Raw genomic sequence first — 22651 nt, forward strand, 5'->3', positions numbered from 1 at the left:
AGATAGAAAAAGTGGGTTTTTTAAAAAATTTTATTTATTATTTTTATTTTATGTGTATGAGTGTATTGCCTGCATGTAGGTAAGTGCACCGTGTCGTGCAATGCCCACAGAGAACAGAAGAGGCTGTCGGAGCCCCTGGAACTGAAGTTACAGAGAGTTGTTAGCTGCCATGTGGGGGCTGGGATTCGAAACCGGGTCTTCTGCCTGTGTTTTGCAATGCCCGTGGAGGTCAGAAGAGGCTGTCGGATCCCCTGGGACTGGAGTTACAGACAGTTGTTAGCTGCCATGTGGGTGCTGGGATTCGAACCCCAGTCTTCTGCAAGAACAGTGAGTGTTCTTAACTGCTGAGCCATCTCTCCAGCCCCCAAAGTGTTTCTTTTTCCTCATGCTGTCCATAAATATTCGTGTATATGACATTGTAATGCTAATGTATTTTGTGAAATATATAGTCTCACAACTAGAAATCTGAATTCTTAGGCTTTAATAGGGCACATGAATTCAATTGGCATGTGACCTAAACATTAAAAGTAAAGTAACAAATATCTCAAAATTGTTTATAAATGTAAAATAATTTCTTCTTATATCCACTTTTAGAATGAAATTTTATTGCAACTTTAAAGTTATGTAAATATAATTTCAACATATTAAAATATGTTCATATTGATTTTATATTGAATTTTTATTTTACTTTATTAGCTTTAATTCATTGTCTTGATTTTTCCTTTTTTGATAATACTGTACTTTCAAACCATAATAGAGAATTTTATATTTATTTGCTATCTGACTGTAATACTTTAGTTGGTTTAGTTTTACTCACAAAGGTAAAGAGAATTCCAAATTTACTCATAATAAATGTATTAGAGAAACTGTCAATAAATTTACTGTTATAATTGAATCATATGATATCTAAATTGTTGATAATATGATCTGCTCGTTAAACAATAGTGTCTGGAGAAAATGATGGATTAATTGACTGATGGCTAAAGTTTCCCTCAAATATAATGGTTTACCCAGTTTGATTTGATTTGTGTAAAATAACTTTCTCTAATAAACAATTTGCTCAGAGGCAATAGAAGAAATGAATGGTTATCAAACCAAACTTAATTAGTCTATCTTAGATTGATATTACTTGGGGAGTCTTCATTTTAATTGTGGAGTGCTGGATACAAAGAGTTTGGTTCATTATTTTTTCCTGTATAAACACTATTGTGTAACTACCTATGGAATAATAACATGTGAATTCATTTTAATAAATGCTTGTAAAGTGAATTAGCTAATTATACCAGGCTAAAAATGATTCCTTTAATTATTTTGGATATTTAACTGGTACTTCAATTTTATTATTGTTAGTCTGTAAATGTGATTTGTATTAGCTCTGCCAAACTAATTATAATGTATAACTTAACAAACAATTTGAACAGTGCTGTAATGCTCATAGCACTGTCCTCTCTTGTGCAAGAGGAAACATTATTTCAACTTTGCATGAATGGCAATATATGTATAAAGAAGAAAGACCCCTCAATATCCGCTCTAATGCTTTTCATAATTATGTGTATAAGAACGAATAGTTGCTATTCAAAAGCTGAAACTGGTGACTCACTAGTGTATCTTAAGATATGAGGTCACATAGGCAACATGATGATTATTTACAAGCTAGAAAGACAAGGTTTCTTTATGCCCTTATAGGAAGAAAAAACTATCTTCATTGTCAAATAGAAATGTTAGTTTTAATAACTCATGTGGATATCACAATGTTCCCCTTAATCCTTTTAATTAACAGACTAACTCTGTTTTTGTATCAAAAATCAATGAAAACAAGACTATTATTAATAGCCCCCAAATTTAGTCATTCTGGAAGAAAATCAAAATATCCTTGACAAGAATATGCAGTCCAAAACATTCTTATTTTCTAAATTAGTATCTAATAAAATTCACTTCTTTCTTTTTGTGTGTGTGTGTGTGTTGTTACTATACATTTCCTACTTTTGCCCAGACTTACATTCATAGCTCCACCCCTGTCATGAGTATGAAGTGTAGCACCTTCAGCATGCAGACCTCTGTCTCCTGCTTCTTCGCCTTTCTTTGTCCTTAACCCCTGGAAGCTGCTGAATAGTTCTCACATGCTATCCCTGGGCCTTTTTCTAGACTGTAGTACAAATATAATCATACCTATATGTCCTTTTTCAAAAAAATTTATGTCTATCAGTGTTATGCCTGCATGTGTGCATATACACCCATACAGTGCCCACAGAGGACAAAAGAGGGTGTTGGAGCCCCTGGAACTGGAGTTGCAGAGGGTTTTTAGCCATCATTTGGGTGCTGGAATTCAAACCCAGGTCCCCTGCAAGGACAGCCAGTGTTTTTAACCACTGAGCCATCTCTCTAGCCCCTCCTCCTCCCTTATTTGACCTTTTGCAACAGTACTGTCTACATGCCTTTGAGATTTTTGAGATTCATTCTTTTTTTTTCTTTTTTTTTTTAATCTGCCCTTTTTGAGACAAGGTCTCTCTGTAGCCCCTGGTGGCCTGGGACTCACTATGTAGACCAGGCTGGCCCGGAATTCCCAGAGATCCACCTGCCTCTGCCTTTCAAGTCCTGGGACTAAAAGGTACGTGCCACCAAGTCCAGCTACACCATTGGGTCTTTATTTTTTTATCCATTCATTCAATCTTTGTCTTTTAACTAATGTATTTATTGCATTTGATTATTGTCGATGTTTCAGTTTAGTTTACCCTTATTTATTTTCTGTTCTTTCTAGATTCAGCTTTTTAAAAATATATGTCTTCATGGCTGCTCTAGCAATGATAATGTGTGTACATCTGACTTACTTGTGGTGCTGGGGTTCATTTTTAAATTTTATCAGTCTATTAATATTTTACTGAGTAAAGTAGAAGGTTGAACTCTTAATTCTCACCTTTTTAATCATAGTTGCATCATGTATTACATTCCAAGTATAGGTGATAAGTGTTACTTTTTCATGTACACTAAAAATTCTTCATAATGTTTTAATTTGTGCTTTCGACCATTATATAAATTTCACAGACCTTTAGGTTTATAATAAGCTAAGACAGTCCACTAGTAAACCTTCTCTAAAAACCTTCTCTGTAAATTCAAAGTCATACAAAGTTAGATGTATTAATCCATGCTACTAGCCTGTCTTTTAATTGGTGGGTTTACTCTATTAGTATTTAGATTATTTGTGAGAATGAAGGACATGGTTCTGTCTTTTTGTTGTTTTCTATGTGCTTGTATCTTTTTGTTGATCTCTTGTATGATCTTCTTGCTTCATTGATTTTCCTGGTGTCAATTTTTATTCTCTCTTCAATTCCTTTTCTGTAATTTTCAAAGCTATTTTCTTAATGGCTGCCATGGAGATTAACAACATCCTGAATTTATAACAATCTAATTTGAATTGATGCCAAGTTAACCTTAGTAGCATATATGAACTCTTTTCCTATATTACTACCCTTTTTTATTACTATGGATTATATCAACATACATTGTGATCTTAGTAACAGAGGTTTGTAATGTTTTGGGGCTTTTTTGGTTACTTTTCGTTTGGTGTTTTTTTTGAGCTGAGGACCAAACCCAGGGCCTCGCACTTGCTAGGCAAGTGCGCTACCACTGAGCTAAATCCCCAACCCCATTTTGGGGGGGGAGTTACTTTTTTAAAAAAAATTTATATTTTTATATGTATCAGTATTTTTCCTGCATGTGTGTTAAGTGCACTTAAGTCATGCAGTGCTTGTGAAGGCCCAAAGAGGGCATCAAATCCCCTGAATTACAATTGTTAGCATCCATGTGAGTGTTGGGAACCAAACTTGGGTCATCTGTAAGAGCAGGCAGTGTGCTCTTAACCACTGAGCCATGTGTCCAGCCACATGTTTTTGGATTTTTTAAACAAAATCATACTGGAAGCAAAAAAGAAGTGTTATACAAACCAACATAAAATAGTGAGTAGATCTTATTTGTATCCCTACAGTTACCTTTGTTAGAGCTCATGCTGGTTCTTTGTAGTCTTTAGAGTCTGTGCTCTGTTCTTTCATTTCATCCTCCAGAATTTCTGTTAACATTATAGGCATGTCTACTAGTGATTAACTCGCATAACTTGTTTTCATTATTATTATTATCATTATCATTATTATTCCTAGGAAGTCGGATTTTTTTCTCCCCTTTTTTTGTAGGAGACTTTTGCTCAATATAGAATTCTCTTTGACCAATCTTTTTCTTTCAGTATTTTAAATGTATGCTCATACTGTCCTCTGACCACCACAGTTGCTCATGAGAGATCTGCTGTTGATATCACCAGAGATCTTACTCATCTCTTACTACTTTGAAGATTTTCTGTTTTGAAGATGTTTCAGTATAATGTTCTTCATGTGGCCATTATCCACATTTATGCCCACATAGATATATAATTTGCAATTAGAAGCTAGGATCTACATGTGAGAGAGACATAGTAAGCTTTGATGACCTCATTTAATGTAATGTTTTCCAAGTCCATCCATTTTCCGCAAGTTGAGAATTTCATTTTTCTTTATGTCTCTTGGTGGTCATCTATGCTGATTTCACTTTCTAGCTGTTTTTAAGAGATTGGTAATAAATTTGGATGTACAGATGTCTCTGTAGTAAAATGTCATGTGGGGGGTTCATATATGCCCAGGAGTAGTATAGCTGCATTGTATGGTAGTTCTTCTCCCTGTAGCCCCAGCTGTCCTAGAACTCACTATGTAGACCAGGCTGGCCTTGAACTCACAAATATCCACCTGCCTCTGCCTCCCAAGTGTTGGGATTAAAGATGTGAGCCACCACACCCAGACCCAGCACTTCATTTTTAATTATGAACAGGCAACCAAAGAAAATCTGTAAATGGGGGGTGGGGAGGGAACAGAACCTTTCAGGAAAGAGTTAACCCAGAAAATTTTTTAGTTTTTTTTTCAAAGAACCTCTAACACTTGACCACTGTGTCGGCAAGCTATAGTCACACCTCCTTTCCACACTCTTCAAGGAGTCAATGGGGGAGTCAGTTATCCCTCCCTCTCAATTAGTAGACCTTAGCTGCATGTGGGGGAGGAGCTAAGGATATATAAATTGGGAACGCCATGAGCCACCTCTCTTGCCATTTTGTGCGGCTGTCGGAAAGTCACAGGATCTATATTTGAGTGTGGACTTTCCAGTGTAGCCGTAAATGTGGAGGCAACCACTATTCTGTAAATAAACCCCTACCCTATGCACTGTTAGCAAGCCCAATAAACTCGTTAGGATTTTCAAAGAAAAAAATAAAAACCTCCACACTGATTTCCATAGTGCCTGAACCAATTTACACTCCCACCAGCATGGTAACCATTCTCACTAGAGTGAAGCTGAGATGCCATCTCAAAGTAGTTTCAGTTTGCATTTCCCTAACAGCTAGAGATAATATTTATTGGCTGTTTGTATTTCTTCTTTTGAAAACTTTCTGTCCAGATCATTGACCCATTTATTGATTGGCAGCTTTGTTTTTCTTGTATTTAATTATTGCAATTCTGTATGTATTCTAAATAATAACCCCTTGTCTGAAGTGTAGCTGGCAAAGATTTTCACCCGTTTTGTAGGCTGTCTATTCACTCTGTTAATAGTTTCATTTCCTGTCCAGAAGCTTTTTAATTTCGTGTAATTATGTTTGTCAATTCCTAGAGCAATTTCCTGTACTATTGGAGTTCTATTGAGAATGTTTTTTTTCCTGTGTCATTCATACACACACACACATAGATGTATAAATAAAAACTGAAAAACTTATTTTCCTTTTGTAGTTTCAGTGTTCCTAGTTTTTAAATTAAGGTTTTTGATCCAGTTTGAATTGTTTTTGTGCAGAATGAGAGGTAAAGACTTAATTTTATTTTTCTGTGGATATCCAGTTTTGTCAGTACCACTTTTGGGAAAGGCTATCTTTTTCTAGATCATTTTTCTGACACCTTTGTTAAAATTGAGGTGCTCACAGCTGTGTGTATTTTATCTTTGGGTCTTTCCGTTGGTCTACGTGTCTGTTTTTGTGCCCTTATCATGCTGTCTTTGACACTGTAGCTTTGTAGTGCAGTTTGAGGTCATGTAATGTGATGGCTTCTAGCAGTGTTCTTTCTGTTTTGAATTGCTTTAGCTGCCTGATCCTTTGTGTTCCCATATGTTTATTAGGATTGACTTTTCCTAGTTGGGTGAAAAATGTCATTAGAATTTTTATTGGGATTGCATTGAGCCTGTCAGTTGCTTTTGGTAATACCGTCTTCACAGTATTAATTCTACCATCTAAGAGCTTGGAAGACCTTTCCATTGCCCAGTGTCTTCAGTACCTTTTTCATTATCTTTTTACAGAGGTCTCTCACTTTCTTGGTTAGGTTTATTCCTATAATTTATTTCTGTGGTTTTTTTTTATATTTTTGTTCTTTGAGAAATTCATATAGTGTGTTCTGATCACATTTACCAGCCCCCAACTCCTCCCAGATCCACTCCCACCGATCTATCCATCCACTTTTCCTGTGTGTTACCAAAATACTTGACTATGGAACCTTCTCTGCAGTGGGGTGGACCTACCAGGAGTCACACTCTTAAAGAAAATTTACTCTTCCTCTCTCAGTAGCTATCAGATGCCAGTAGCTCCTCACCAAGGAGTGAAGCCTCATGCCCACCTCCCCCTGCAACCCCCATGCTGGGATTTTTGTCTGGCTTGAGCTTGTGCAGGTCTTGTACATGCTGTTACAGTTGTTGTGATATATATATAAATCTGCCCTGCTATGTGGAAAGCTCTATTTCCACCTACGTATATTAATATGTCTCTTTCTTGCCTTCTCAATTTTAGCATTTCTTTGCTATGCATTTATGTGGGTGTGGCTGAAGGAGCACTAAAGCTACCCCATTTGTGTGGGGGGTCAGAGGATAACTGCAGGAGCCATTTCTTACCTTCACCTTTTTTTTGTGTGTGTGAGAACAGTGTCTCTGTGGTTAGCTGCTACTACTTAAGGTTCCAAATGCTTCCTGTGTTTGGATGTCTGTTTCTTGCTCTAGGTTTAGGGAATTCTTGGCAATAATTTCATTGAATCACTTATCTAGGCCATTTGATTTTATTCTATCTTAAGAATTTTTAGTTTTTGTCTCTTGAGTATATCCTAGCATTCTTAGAAATTTTCATCTGTTCATTAATATTTTATATATCTACATACACTTACCTGTATGTATACTGTCTTGACCTTGTCCTCTAACCCTGAGAGTCTTTTTTTCTGCCTGGTATTAGTTGATAATGCCTTCTACTGTGTTAGTTGACTGATTTTCTTGTTTCCAAAATTTACGGTTGGTTCTTTACAGTGTCTTTTTTCTGTTCTGAAATCTTACTCCATATTTTAAAACTGTTTCTCCAAGCTATTGATTCTTTCTTCTTTGGTAACTTTCTTATCTGTGTCTTGAGTTGACTTCATGAGTTTCTTTTCTGAGTCTTATGTTCGCCACCTGTTGAGTTCTCTGGTGTTTGAACATTTAAAAAATGACACTCTGAAATCTTGTTGGCATTTCAGCGGTTTCATCTCCTTTGTTTCTGATACTAATGAAGTCACCTTGTGAGTAGTGTCATCTAATGATTTTTATTTCTTTGTTGTGTTTTGCACATCTGTTGGGTTGTATGTGTGCCCCAGTTTTGTTCCTTTTCCCTTTTCCCCTGTTCTTGTTTGTTTTATTTGAGCCCTCCTGGTGAGTTCTTGCTTAGATTTGCATTGGGGGGAAAGTCAACTGCAGCAACCACTACCATGGCTCAGCCAAAGTCTCAGTGTTAAAGCAGGAGAAGATACTGTGCTCTGAACTTTCCTCCTGTTTAAAAGTTTGGAGACAGGAGTACTAGGGTCCTAGTTGGGGAAACTGTAGTCTGTCAGTAGTGGAGTGAATGGGGGATGCAGTAAGAGGGATAGAGTAGCAGTGAGGGGAATGTGTGTGTCCAAGTCATGAAAAACAAGAGAAAATGTTGGTGAAAAATGTTGGTGAAAAGGAGGATGAGCTTTTTCCAACAAGATACAAGTCCCAGAGGCTAGAGAAAGGGCTCAGCAGTTTGGAGCACTGGCTGCTTTTGTATTGGACCAGGGTTCAGTTCCCACCACCCACATGGTGTTTCACACCGTCCATAACTCCAGTTCCAGGAGATCCACCCTCTTCTGGCCTCTGAGCATTTCATGCATGTAGTGTATTTACATACATGCAGACAAAACACTCATACACATATAATAAAAAATAAATGAATCAAAAAAACTTTATGATACAAGTTACAGCATGTCACCTGAGCATGTAAGATACAAGATGCTCAAATGAAGAGGAAAAGAAGGGTTAAAAAAGTAAACAAGGGCTAGAGAGATGGCTCAGTAGTTAAGAACACTGAGTGCTCTTGCAGAGGACCAGGATTCGAATCCTAACATCCACGTGATGGCTAACAACTGCTCATAACTCCAGTTCCAGGACATCTGACACCCTCTTCAGATCTCTGCAGGCATTGTACAACACAGGTGCACTCATACACATGCAGGCAAAACATTCATACACATCAAATAAAAATAAACAAAATATATTATGAATCTATAAAACAGACTTTTTTTGTGACAGCGTCCTCCTATAGCCCCAGCTGGCCTGGAACTCACTATGGAGACCAGACTGGGTTTGATCTCAGAGAGATCCTCTTGCCCTTTCCTCCCAGGTGCTAGAATTAAAGACATGTGCCACCAAGCCCAGCCTCAGAAAAAAAAATTAATAAAAATGTATAAACAGCCGGGCGTGGTGGCACACACCTTTGATCCCAGCGCTCAGGAGGCAGAGGCAGGCAGATCTCTGTGAGTTCAAGGCCAGCCTGGTCTACATAGTGAGTTCTAGGACAGCTGAGGCTACAGAGAGACCCTGTCTCAAAAAGACCAACAAAAAAAAAATGTATAAACACAAATGAGAAATGAGCTGAATAGGTAGTTGTCCATGTTTTTCCCATTTGGGGAAGTATCCACTCCCTATGTTTACCTGGTTCTGTCCATCAGGGGGACACTGCACCAAGTTCCATCACAGACTGCCTATAATCCTTAGAGCTCTTTCCTGCTATGGCCAGAGTGGGAGTGTTGAGGCTATCTTAGCTTCAGACTCCCTCACTATCACTGTGTGATGTACGGTCTGTTGCTTCACATGAACACAGTGACATGTTCCCAGTTCTGTCAGTTCACTTACTGTAGTTCTGAAAAGTGTTTTGCCCCATGGGGCACATGCCTAGGTGGGGGAGATGGGGCTTGCTATTCTGTTGGTGTTTCTCATTATTTCATTTTAATTCTGGTGTGCATTTGCTGTGAGGTGTATTTCTTACATCAAATAATGGGATCCCGGTTTTTGAATCAGGTTGCCAATCTAGATCTTTAATTGGAGAATTAAGGCCATTTACATACAGGATTATTTTTCTGAATTATTTGCTGATTTATTTCTTTTTCCCATTTGATTTGAATACTGTTTGTTCTTTTCTTCCTCCCTATTGATCATAGGAATTTAGGTGGTAGTGAGCTGAATATGTTTGCTTCCTAATTCTTATTGTTTACTCCTCTGAGTTCTCTTGTTTGTAGTTGTATTTTTGCTTCATCTTAGTATAGGATTCCTCCAAGTATCTGCATTGCTGTCTTAGTGGTCATGGATTGCTTTAATATGTACCTATCTCTGCAGCTTGTTATTTTTCCATTGACTTTAAAATCTAAGTTTGCTTGATACAGCAGTCTTGGTTGACATTTTTTCTGAGGGTTTGAAATAGATGATACTTTTCTGGACTTTAAGATTTCTACTAAGAAGTCTGATGTAATTTAATTTTTTTTTGTAAGTTGGTGTTTTCCTGTTGTAGCTTTTAATATTCTTTCTTTTTTATCCATTCTTGTAATTTTAACCATGATCTAACTCAGAGAGGCTCTGTTCTAGTCATATAGTTTCCTGATTTGTTCAAGTGCTTTTCTGGATCTTCAGTTTGTATCTTAGCTCCTTCTACTTCATGAATTTGTAGGTTTGGTACCTTGACCATATCGCAGAGTTCCTGAAAAGTTGTGTCTGTGTTTATTTTCTTTCTCCTTTATTGATGTGGGAATATAGAGTTTCCTCCACTTTGTCTTCCATCCCTGATAATCTTTGTTCTTCTTTATCTAGTATATTGCCTATCCTTGCAACTATTCTTTAAATCTGACTCATTAAAATTTTCTCACCCAGAATCTTTATTGTTTGTTTGGTTTGGATTATTTCTTTTTTCAGAGTTTCAGTTTTCTAAGTGGGCCTTGTATCTTTGTTACTGACTTTCTTCTCTAGGATTTGAATAACAATCATATCTCTTTGTTTGAATATTTTAAAATTTTTTTAAAATATTTTATTTTTTTTATTTTGTGTGTATGCATGTATTGCCTGCATGTAGGTAAGTGTACCCGCGTCGTGCAATGCCTGTGGAGGACAGAAGAGACTGTCGGATCCCTGGGACTGGAGTTATGGACAGTTGTTAGAGGCCATATGGGTGCTGGGATTCGAACCCAGGTCTTCTGCAAGAATAGTCAGTGTTCTTAACCACTACGCTATCTCTCCAGCCCCCTTGATTCCTTTTTAACTCACTATTTTTACGACTAGACTTCTGAATTTTTTTCTGGTGTCTCAGTTATTTCCATGTCTTTGGGGTCAATAACTGCAGAATTATGAGCTACTGGTCAAGCCATATTCCTTGTATTTCTGGTCTGCAGTTTGCACATCTAAGTGGCGTACCAGCTCAGTTGGCAAGAAAAGCTTACAGAAACCCCTACAGCCACTGGGCCAGGTCCAAACACAGCTCAGCCATCCCTGTTGTATTCCAAACAGGGCCAGTAGAGTCATCAAGGTTTTTGCTTTGCTGCTTCGTTTTATATTCACATATTTTGAGAGTGTCATTGAGCCTGAGACATTCATATAGTCCTTTAGTTATAGCCTTTTAAGCTTTCTTTCAAAAGGTATCTTTGACTCAGCATGGTGGTGCACACCTTTGATACCAGCACTCAGGAGGCAGAGGTAGGTGAATATTACTGAGACCAGCCTGATCTACATAGCAAATTCCAGGCCAGCTAGGGCTATAGGGAGACCCTGTCTCGAACAACAAAGTAACAAAAGATCAACTGCACCCCCAACACATTCCCTATTAGATTTACATTTTAAGACTAACTTTAATTTTAAAAATCACATACCCATACATCCTTTTCCTTTTTGTTGATTTTACTTAAAACTTAAAAGCATAGTTTATTAAATAAAGACTTTAAACAAATGTTATCATGTTTCTTACATGTAACAAATGAGTAACTTTTAGTAGAAATTCATCAATCCCCTAAACATCCTTTTCTTATAAACACAGGTATCAAAACAATTCTAAACCTATTTTTTGCTACTTGTGGTAGTCAGTACCCACTCCACTTCAAAAATTGAAACAATTTGTGACAATATTCATCGTACCTGCTGCTTTAAGCAGTTTCAGCTTCTGGTCTCTAATAAGATAGATAAAGCAAGCCATTTCTGTTATTCCTTCTTGAAATTTTAGTCTTCAGAAACACAAGGGTTTCCACTGCCCTCTGACACTCCTTGGCATGCTTTTGGATTGTAATCTGAGTTTGGTTTTGAGTACTCCAGGTTCATGTTTAAATGACAGTACCTTAACAAGAGAAAGAAAAATTTTGCTGCATGTTTCTTCCTGTTACCTGAAAGCATATTTAATAATACATTCTTACAAATGTCTGTGTTATGTTTACAAACTAGAATTCTTTTACTTACTGTGTGGGTATTTTGCATTGTGGTATTTAATCAAGGCATTAACACGAGTAGAAGTTGTTTATGTAAGACAAGTTTGAGATCCATTAAAATTATTTGCTGTACGTCTGTCCTTCTGGTGACTGTGAAAACTTCTTGTTTTCTTTGGGCATCATTAGATGTCTTACCTCTTGAAGCACAACTTTATTCTTTAGGAATTTTACCATTTTGCTAACCCTTATGCTCCCTTCATCCACCATTCCACTGGAATTATTTATTCTGTTCATATTAATTTCAGTTACAAATTGAGCTTCTGGGTTTCTAGGTCCACATTCAACTTTCAGGCTATATATTCTTTTTCCATAGTTTGTCCTTGGAGGCCCAGTAATCACAAGTCAATGGCAGAGTAAAGAGTCCATTATTGGGGCTACAGAGATGGCTCCACAAATAACTTTGTTTCTCAGAGGTACAGGTTAGCTATTTTAGAATTACCTTACATATATTTGAGTGTTGAATGAATAAACAGACTGTAATTTCAGCCAGGTTTCTCACTGTCAGAGTCTAAAGTTAGAAATAAAGAGAAAACTAGAAGGAACTAGTGCTAAAAAGGTGCCTGAACAGAGAGATCCATGAGTACTTGAATATATACAAACATAAAGATTAAAAGCTGTGCAACACTTGAGAGGCAGAGCAAATGGATCTCTGTGAGATCAAGGCCAACCTGGTCTGCATAGCAAGTTCTAAACCAGGTAGGGGCTACAAGGAAATGTTGTCTCAAAACAAACAAACTGATGGAATATGTGTGTACACTTAAGATTCAGATGCACATGTATGATTTTTAACTGTGTCTGCTGATGGAATCTAGAAGCAGTAACATACCAGGAGCAACAGACACATCCAGCACCCAAATCCTGGTTTCTGTACACTCTTGGAGAAGGAGCTGCTTCTAGGTCAAGACAAGAAAATGAAACATGAACCTGGACTGTCCCACGGGACAGCAAGGAAAGTGAGGAGGTGATATGAAGACAAGGAAGCAAAGAAGAGCTGTTTCAGCAACAAAATCAGATGATACTGGATTGTAATGCAAAAACAGTTGCCTTGTCCATAATGATAGAAACAAATGAATTTATTTCTCAGAACAAAGGGACAACACTCATAGCAGAATTCCAAGTAATTATATAGTACTGTTGGTTGAAGCTTAACCCCTCTCCTTTAGTTTGAGCTGAACTTAGTGATTTTCTTCCAAGTAGTAGAATGTGGAAAAGGGGGCCTGGAGAGAAGGCTTGGCGGTTTAGAGTGCTGACTGCTCTTGCAGAGGACAATTCCCCAAACCCACGTGGCACCTAACAACTGTCTGTAACTCCAGTTGCAGGGGATCCGATGCCCTCTTCAGACCTCTAAGGGCATTACACGACATGAGTGCATTTACATACATGCAGGCAATACACTCATAAAGTAAAAATAATAAATAAAAATTTTTAGATAAAAGAATGTAGAAAGGATAAAAGAGGAATGGTGGCAGGGGCCACCTACTCGAGCATTCCAAGGTAAATGTCACCGCCAGTCATGTGGTAGCATATGTGTGGTTTTCTCCTTTATCTTGGGAAAGCTTCCAGCACATTCAAATTGAAGAAAATTCTATAAATATCTATTACTCTTCAAAGTGCCAAGAATATGAAATACATTCTGAAACGCTAACAAAGGTGGAGACCAAGGAGACATGACAAGTAAAAGAAAGCCAAACCTAGAATTTAAGAAAGACATTATTGGCCAAACAAGTGAGATCTGTCAACTACTTAGAAATATCACTGCACCAGTGTTCATGTTTTTATGTTGACATGTATGCTTTGGTTACAGAAGATGCTGACCTTAGCAGAAGATTGGTGAAGAATACATAGAAACTTTTATCTTTGCAGTGTTCTTATGATTTTAAAATTATTCTAAGCTCACAGTCATATCACCATTCACTGTAGATGAATTCTGTTAAGCTGTATATCTGTTTGAGTGAGGATTTCTTTGTTTACTGATCACCTCCTTATGAATTGTTGCCTGACTTTTTCTGTTTATTTGGGTAGCTGCACTTAGGCATGTAGTTGCTACCTGCGCTTTTCCACTACATGGTACAGTGAGAGTCTCAGTCTCAAAATATAAGGGAGATCACCTATGCCAACTCCTTGACTCCCAAGGCGCAGGGAATTATTGAAGAAGAGTGGGCAGAAAGACTGTAAGAGCTAGTAATAGTGGATGACGACAAGGAAACAGCTTTCCTGACAGCAGAGCAGTCACTCATAGGAATTTACAGCAAGTGTGACAGCATACACAAGACCTATGCAAGTTCAAGCCAGACAGATTCCCAGCACATCATTGGGAAGGTGAGTAAAAGCCCCAACCCTAGCTGAGGAATTGTTGGGAGGCAACTGAAAACTCCTAGGAAGTAGGAGAGTTGGTGTTCTTTAAGGGTGTGACATTGGGTAGGCTGACCAGGCTCTAGGGGATAGACTCATTCCAAAGGGCATTTGAGGACCAAATTGGTTACTTTTCTGTTGCCGTGATAACCACCATGACCAAGACAACTTATAGACAGAAGAGTTTATGGGGCTTAAGGTTCCAGAGGGATAAGAGTCCATCATGGTGGGGAGGGGTGGCAGGAGGCAGCCGGAGCAGAAAGCTGGGCACTCAAATCTTGAAGCACATGCAGGAAGCAAAGAAAGAGGAAAACTGGAAATGGGGCAAGACCCTGAACTATCAAAGCCCATCCCGAGTGACATGATTTGTTCATCAAGGGAGTACCTCCTTGCACCCACCACCAACTGTCCAAGTGTTCAAATACTTGAAGTCTATGGGGGACATTTCTTGTTCAAATCACCACGCTGACACAAATTACCCAGGGGGAGGTAAGAGAGAGTACAGATAAGAGAGGGTCTGAATATGATCAAAATATATTGTATGAAACTGTCAAAAAATAAACTAAAAAAAATTTAAGTAAGGGAGAGCCTATAGAAAAAGACATCCGAAGTTATCTCTGGTGTTCCCATGCACATGCACACACACAGAGTAAAGAAAAAAGATTGAGCTGGTGGACAAAAATAAATTGTCCTTTGAAACCCAGAACTCACTGTTCAGTATGAGTTTTGATACATATAAGAAGAAATATGACAAGACAACTCAAAGTGGTGGTGGTGAGAGAAGAGGTGTGCTCCAGGCAGCCAGCCTTGGGGCCCAGAGTGCTGAATGCAAGCAGTGACCATATAAGGAACCTTATCACACGAGGTGAATATTTACCTGATCATAGTGCTTCTATATTTATCTCCCATGGTCAGGCAACCATCATCATCACCCAGTGGCTGTCAAGACCTGGCTGCAGTCCTCATCAACATTAGAAATCTGAGATGTCTACAAATTTAAAAAAATAAACCAGACGACACTGGCATAAAACTGTCATGTGAAGCTGTGAAACTTCCCAACTGCCATTCAGAGAATCTTGGATTGGAGGCCTGTGAGCTAATTGCTGCCTGCTGTGAGGACCTAGCTTCTGCTTTTACCCACAGTAAAACCCTGTGTGGAATCAACCTATTGGAGAATGTCTTGGGTCACAGTAGGGTCATTGTACTAAGTGATGCCTGGAAGCAGCCAAAGTATAACCTGCATGCAAGGGCTTCACACAACTTTGATGAGGAAAATCAACCATTTCTGACCACTGAGAAAAAGAAATCCCTGCTTGACATTCCTAAGCAGTATGTAAGAGAAGCAGAAATTAAGAGTGAAAAATCCCATTCCAAGAAACCTGGGCATTTTCTGAACCAAAACCATGTGGAAAGGAAAGTAGACCCTTACTTTAGCACACCTCTGTGTAAGAATTAATAACTCTAGTGATATATTATTTTTCCAGTAGGCATCTCAGAGGTGTTATGTAAGATGGATGAGGCTTTTCATTTGCTAATAGAAGACATGAAGTTGAGTTTTGGGTGGGGGGGTGAGGGCGGAGATGAGGGAGTCTGAATATAATCAAAATTCATTATATGAAATTCTTGAATCAATAAAGTTTCTCTTAAAAAAAGAAAGAAAAGCAACTTTGTAAAATTCAACACCCCCCCCCAATCCTGAACGTTATGGAGAAAAAATGATTGCAAATTGTAAAGAGATCCTAGCTAAGGTTTGGTTGAACTAACCAAACACTGAAACCCATTTGAAAACTGAGGTTTTGCATAATATGAAAGAAATGTTAGAAAAACTATGTTATGGTACCTCAAGAGATACTGTGGCCTTTAGTGACTAGTGGTTTTTGTTATTTTCATACACTACTGTGGTACTGTCCTTCAAGTTAATCTTCTTGCTTGTGATAATGTCACTGTGACTGGTTGGCTGATGAGATCACATCTAGACCACATTGTATTGTTCATTTGGTCCATAAAGGTCCTCTGTTGATTGTTTCTGCTTCATGTTTCTGGAGCCTTTATGTGTGAAATGTGTGCACAAGAACAACTACTAGGAGTCAGTTCTCTCCTTCCACTGTGGTTTCCAGGGATTGAACTCATCATTGGGATTGCACAGAAATGATTTATCGTTGAGCTGTTTCACTGACCCCTGTGGTGCTTCTTTAATATGAAACTCTTACAACATTTTTAAGCTTAAACAAAAGTGAACTATAGCTGAAAGTAGATCAAAGGGATCAAGTTCTGCTGTGCTTTCAGGCTGAGGTGGCTGACTCTTCTACTATCCCTTATTTCTGCTCTTTGTAGAGGAGCCCTACATGCTCCGGTCATTTCTCTGAGAAACTAGGTTAGTTATCTCTCGGTACATTTGTTTAGCCTACATGGATATATGAGCTCCTTTATACATATGCCTTTAATACATGATCCCAAATTATTGTTTTCCATTTGTCCTTTGGTATACTGGGTTCAAATTAAGTTTTCAGGACATTATGACATTTTTGTGCCCACATTGGTTTAGGTTCGTTCCCTTTTATCCACCTTCCTAAAACCCATTGTTATAAATTTGAGTGCTTATCATTTTGGCTAACTGCCCTCCTTTAGAGCTCTGTGATCATCTCTTCCCATACACTTTAGCTCATTTTTTTAAGTTTTATTTATTATTTTTACATTTTATGCATATGAGTGTATTGCCTGCATGTATGTGAGTGCACCCATGTTGTGCAATGTGGCAGAGGTCAGAAGAGAGCTTCGGATTCCCCTGGAACTGGAGTTAAAGACGGTTTTTGGCAGCCATATGGATGCTGGGAATTGAGCCTGAGTCCTCTGTAAGAGCAGTCAATGCTTTTAACTGCTGAGCCATCTCTCCAGCCTTAACCGCTGAGCCTTCTCTCCAGCCCCTTAACTCATTTCTTGATTGCTCAAAATAGTTAATGCAATATTTGCTGCAGTTATTTAATTAATGAATGAGAACCCATGGATATGGAAGGCCAGCTGTGCTCATATCCTTTGGTCACTGTTAAATTGGATTGTCTCATTCTTATTGACTGTAAGAGGTCTTTATATATTCCACATATATGTTCTTATTAGATATGTTACTGCAAATATATCCTTTCAGTGAGTTGTCTTCACTTACTTGTTGGTATCCTTTGAAGCACAGAGGTTTATAAGTTTGGTTAAGGTCAGTTTTTCTAATTTTTTCTTTATTACTCAAGTTTTTGATGTTGTATCGAAGAAACCCATGTCTAATCCAAGGTCAGAAAGATTTATACTTATATTTTCTTCTAAGAGTTTTGTTTTGTTTTTTAGTTGTACAATGTCTCCCTGTAGCTCCAGCTGGCCTGGAACTCACTCTGTAGACCAGTATAGCCTCCATCCCACAGAGATCCATCTGTATCTGCCTTTAAGTGCTGGGATAAAAGTGGTATGCCACTACGCTCAGTGAGTTTTGTAATTTTTACTCACAGAAAATTCCTAACTTTCTTTTTCTAATTATTGTTACTCTTCTTCCAGTTTGCAAGGCAAGAAGTTTCTTATTTTCACCCCCTTGACTAGTGTATGTTCACATTTTATAGTAGTGCAGACACACAGTACGCTCTCTTTCATATCTCATATTATTTTCAGCATAAGATTTTGAGATTACTTGTTAATGTGCATATAGTAGTCATACTTTTTGTTGTCAAAACATGAAAAAAATTAAAAGTGAGGTAAGCCCAATATACAGTTTCTTCTGTCCTTTTCAGCAGTTGTGTGTGTCCAAGGATTTGTACATCTGTACACCTTTCTTCAGTAAGTAGACTCATACATATTCTGCTGCAGCCTTTTCCACATTATATTGCTAAACATCATGCTATGTTAGTACATGTGAATTGCTCCATTGGTATTGTCAAATAGTGTATATATAGTACATTTACACACTTGGATATACAAATATTATATATACCATTATAGAGATATACTATAAATATTTAGCCAGAAATATTTATGTAATGAGTAGCCAAATTGCTTCCATTCTGTTTCTTTGCTTTCACAAATCTTCTGCCATAAACATCTTGTATCTATAATTTGTGCTGTTTGTTCTAGAAAAGTGCTATAAGATGACTATATAAAAAGAATTTCTAGGGCAAAGAATATATATGGTTAAAATTTTGACAAAAGCCAGACATGGTAGTACATGCCTTTAATCCCAGCACTTGAGAGGTAGAGGCAGGTGATCTCTGTGAGTTTCGGGCCAGCTGGGGCTACAGGGAGACCGTCTAACAAACAAAATATAACAAAAACCAAAACAATTCTTTTGGTAGCAATGGCCAGATTGCTTTCTAAAGGTATTGTATTAAATCAATTCCTCCTGTGTCATTTTAAGATTTTTTTCTCATATGTAATCACAGAACATTTCATGTTTATACTTTATTTGTTTAACAATTAATGAAGATCTGAGACAGTGTCTGAAAGGTTTTATCTCCACCCAAGCTGGCCATTATTAGGGTATTGATGTCTTTACTAGTCTTAAGATAAAAGTATTATTTCAGATACTGCAGTTGCATGTTTACAATATGAATATATATTTTTACATCATTTCCCATTTAATTTTCTTTTTTGGCACACTACCTGGTTATATTTGTCTATTTGATTTTTTATCACTTCTTTATATTGATTTATAAGAACTGTTTGCTATATATTACAGAAGTTATTATTTTAAACATTTCATTGTTTCATCCTTTTTTATTTTATGTGTCTGAGTGTATTGCCTGCATGTAGGTAAGTGCAATGCCTGCAGAGGTCAGAAGAGAGTGTTGAATTCCTGGAACTGGAGTTACAGACAGTTGTTAGCTGCCATGTGGTACTGGGACTCAAACCCAGGTCTTCTGCAAGAGTGGCCAGTGCTCTTAACCGCTAAGCCATCTCTCTGGCCCTGTTAGCCTTTTCTTTTTTTAAATGTGTGAGTGTATTGCCTGCATGTGTGTAAGTGTACCCTTGCTGTGTAATGCCCATGGAACTCAGAAGACAGCACTGAATTCTCCCTGGAACTAGAGCTAGGAATGGTTGTTAAACTATCATGTGGGTGCTCTTAACCACTGACCCATCTCTCCAGGCCATTATCCTTTTCTTAAAAAGGATATTTCCTCTTTCCCAGGGATGTATAAAGTGTTGCTTAACCAAAAGAGTAATTACCTAAGGAAAATCTAAGTTACCTTGACAGTGAGAAGAACATTGGATTGGTAAATGATTACCAATATGCTTTCTGGATTTCTGTTTGCTTTTCTTTGAGACTGGATTTTGTGTAGCCTAAGCTGACCTTGAGCTCCTTGATACTGCCACCAACTCCCAAGTACTAGGATTATAGGCATGTGCCACCTTGCCTGACTTTGGATATTTAATCTAAGATGAACACTTTCATCAAAGATCTGTCTTTCCACAAAAGGGATATTTAATATGCCATCAACTTTTATACTGTATGAATAAAATTCATCTTCACCCTATACTGTACTCCTTAAATGCCATATACTATAGTCCTTGTATATATTTCAATATGTTATATGTAAATATAAGTATAAGCATTTCTTACAGTGGTACAATGAGTTTTGTCTTTTATAGCACTAGAGATCTGGCATTCACCTCTACTGATATTATTTATGAGAATAATAACCTCAAGAAACTTTACTATCTTAGAACCATAACATTGGAAATGTTCTCATCATTAATTTCAGGATTAATAAGAAATTATCTATAGTCAGCCATCATGGCACACCAGAGAGGCTTTTGCTAGGACTTTATGTAAAGAAACATAGAAACAGAAAAAGCCAAGATTAAACAGAAGAACTGCTTCCTGAGTACTTACATGACACACTTGTTAGGATCTCCCCATCTAATCAGTCCAGTTCTGCAGCTGCCATCCAGTGACTACTGCTTATGAGGTAAATGGAAAAACTAGATGCTTGCTTTTCTATTTTAATCTGCAGGGTAAGTGTCACCACCCATTTTATAGATGAAAATATGAGTCTCCAAGAATTAAATTACCTTGCCCAGATTTACCACTAAATGACAACTAAAATATCATGCTAATTCTATGAGAATGCAGACCCATTTAGTGTTACACTGATTTCTTTTATCAAGTAAATGTCATAGTTGTTTATTAAACTCAGTTCTTAGGTAACTGGCCCCATTTCCTAACCTCAGGAATGGAAACGTAATACAGGCTTTACCAGTCAGATTGCCACAACCATTGGTGTGGCATATGAACCAGCAAAAGTCCAAGTTAATGATGTTTAATTTCGAAAGGCATGCTGATAGCAGTGAAAGGGGTAGCTGCCTTCTCACTGGCTTTGTGGTTGGGAAATATTAAAAGTCTTCACAGATAGGGGCTATGTATGGAAAGATCCACAATGAGAGGAAATGAAAGAAATGAAAAGAAACACTGAAAGATAGAGAGCCACCAAGTCCTGATTATGTTTTGGCCCTGTGGAATCTTTCTTTCTGTCTACAAGAAGATGTAGCAGTGGTGACTACAGATAGTGGGTGAACGGCAGTCCATCCACCCATGCTCCCAGCTTACAACAAGACCATGCTGTTGCTGCTAATGATTCAGGATAACAGCACTGATGAATCAATCAGCCTCCCTCCCTCCCTCCTTCCCCCTTCCCTCTCCTCTCCCTCTCCCTATCTCTTCCTCTAAGAGACAGAGGAGAGAGAAAGAGAGAGAGAGAGAGAGAGAGAGAGAGAGAGAGAGAGACTTGAATCCAGCATAGTCCACTAATTCTAAAGTAAGAAATGACAGCAGAGATTCTAGGAGGAAAGGGAAGTGTTCTGACCTGTTGCCAAACTTTTTTTTTTCTTTGCATTTCCAGTGCATCTGTATTCTGTAATGGTCACTGCAGCCCTTTTTTTTTTTTTTTTTTTGGTGAACTGTTTACATGTCTGACTTCTTGTTTGGATTTTACTTGGTGATTTGATATGAAATTTTAATGTGAAAGCACTTAGCATTAGGAGTTTGACATTTTGTCTGACCTTAATCACCAAGAGGATCATGAGAGGTTTATTCAGTGGGAAGAGAACTGTTACAGCTCTGACAGAAATGATGGGAAATAAGTAAACAGCCTTTTAAATCTTCACCAGAAATCAATAGGGTTTAAAGATGATGGACGTTGGTGTTTTTTGCTGCTTAAGGACTTCAACCTTTTACGGGAAAATATCTTCTCTACGTGTCAGCAGTTTTTTCCATGCATGCAATGAATCGTTGCTGCAAAGAGACCATTCTGCATAGAACACCTTTATCACTATTATAAGGGAGAGACTGTATATGACTGGGCATAGTAATTTAGAGCCTTTTGGGGCATTTTTGTAAGAAAAAAGAGGGCTATATCTCACAGTTTTGTTGTAGTCTTAAGTGTAATTTATATGCCACACTTTTCCCTCAACAAAGCAATAATAGTTTTTCTAAGTTGAAACCCTCCAATGTATGGGACATTGACTGTAATGATATGACTCCATTTTATAGATGATGAAATTGAGGCCAGAGGCTTTGTCTAAGTTCGTCTAACTAGTAATAAAAGTGATTTTAAAGTCCAGGTCTATCTGACATTACCTTTTTCTCTTATGCAAACTGTATCTGAGGCCATGTACTCAATTCGTGTTCTCATCTTGACCCTGTTTCTTTAGCCACTGTACCTTTCAATGTCTTTCTTTTCTCTTTTCTCTTTAGTTAGTAAAACTAACTAAAGTGACATCTCCACACCATTTAATGAGAGAATAAGAGCTATGCCATGATCACTGAATAAAAGAATATGGACTGAGAATGCTCCCCAATATACTCTGCAGATTTTTTTTATGAATGATGTGTGAGATATTAGATTGATGTAACATTCTACAGTAAATTCAGAATCAGCTGCATGCTGATAGAAGTGTTCAGATATTAACTGAATATGTCATACATTGCCCTTTGTTTCAAGGTGGAATTATAGATTTCATTGTAAAGAATGCTTCTAGTAGCCAGATGTGGTTGTGCATGTCTATAATCTTAGCAAGTGAATCGGGAGTTCAAGGCCAGTCTGAACCAATTGAGACCCTATTTAAAAAATCAAAAAACGTGCACTACTATCCTCAGGCCTCTTGGGGTAAGTCTATAGCGCAGCTCTCCGCGCTGGTACTCCCGAAGCCACATTCACCCTTCCATCCCCCCCCCCCTTCTATACTCCTAGTTTGGGCCCCAGACACCTGGAGAACCAATACTTCTTCCTGACCATTCTCACCCAGACCAACTCAGTGCCTTTCTTGGGCCCCAGGAGCACCGCTTCTGGTCCTGGCCCCGCCCTCACCTCCCTCTACTTCCCTGGTCCTGCAACACCCACCACCCTCTTTCTGGGGCTGACAGCCTCTTTCTGGGGCTCTGAGGCTTACCTTGCCTCTCCCTGATCCTTTGCATCCAGTACAACCCAGCTACTCAATCCACTCCCTGGGAAATC

At 38.0% G+C, this 22651-nt stretch overlaps 1 pseudogene; it reads left to right on the forward strand.

Annotated features, from left to right (window-relative positions):
• The first annotated feature begins 14839 nt into the window (after positions 1–14839).
• Positions 14840–14918, forward strand: LOC115067306 (annotated as a pseudogene).
• The last annotated feature ends 7733 nt before the right edge of the window (positions 14919–22651 follow it).

This window comes from Nannospalax galili, unplaced genomic scaffold (genome assembly GCF_000622305.1).
Source record: "Nannospalax galili isolate Female #2095 unplaced genomic scaffold, S.galili_v1.0 scaffold104, whole genome shotgun sequence".
Lineage (NCBI taxonomy): Eukaryota > Metazoa > Chordata > Mammalia > Rodentia > Spalacidae > Nannospalax > Nannospalax galili.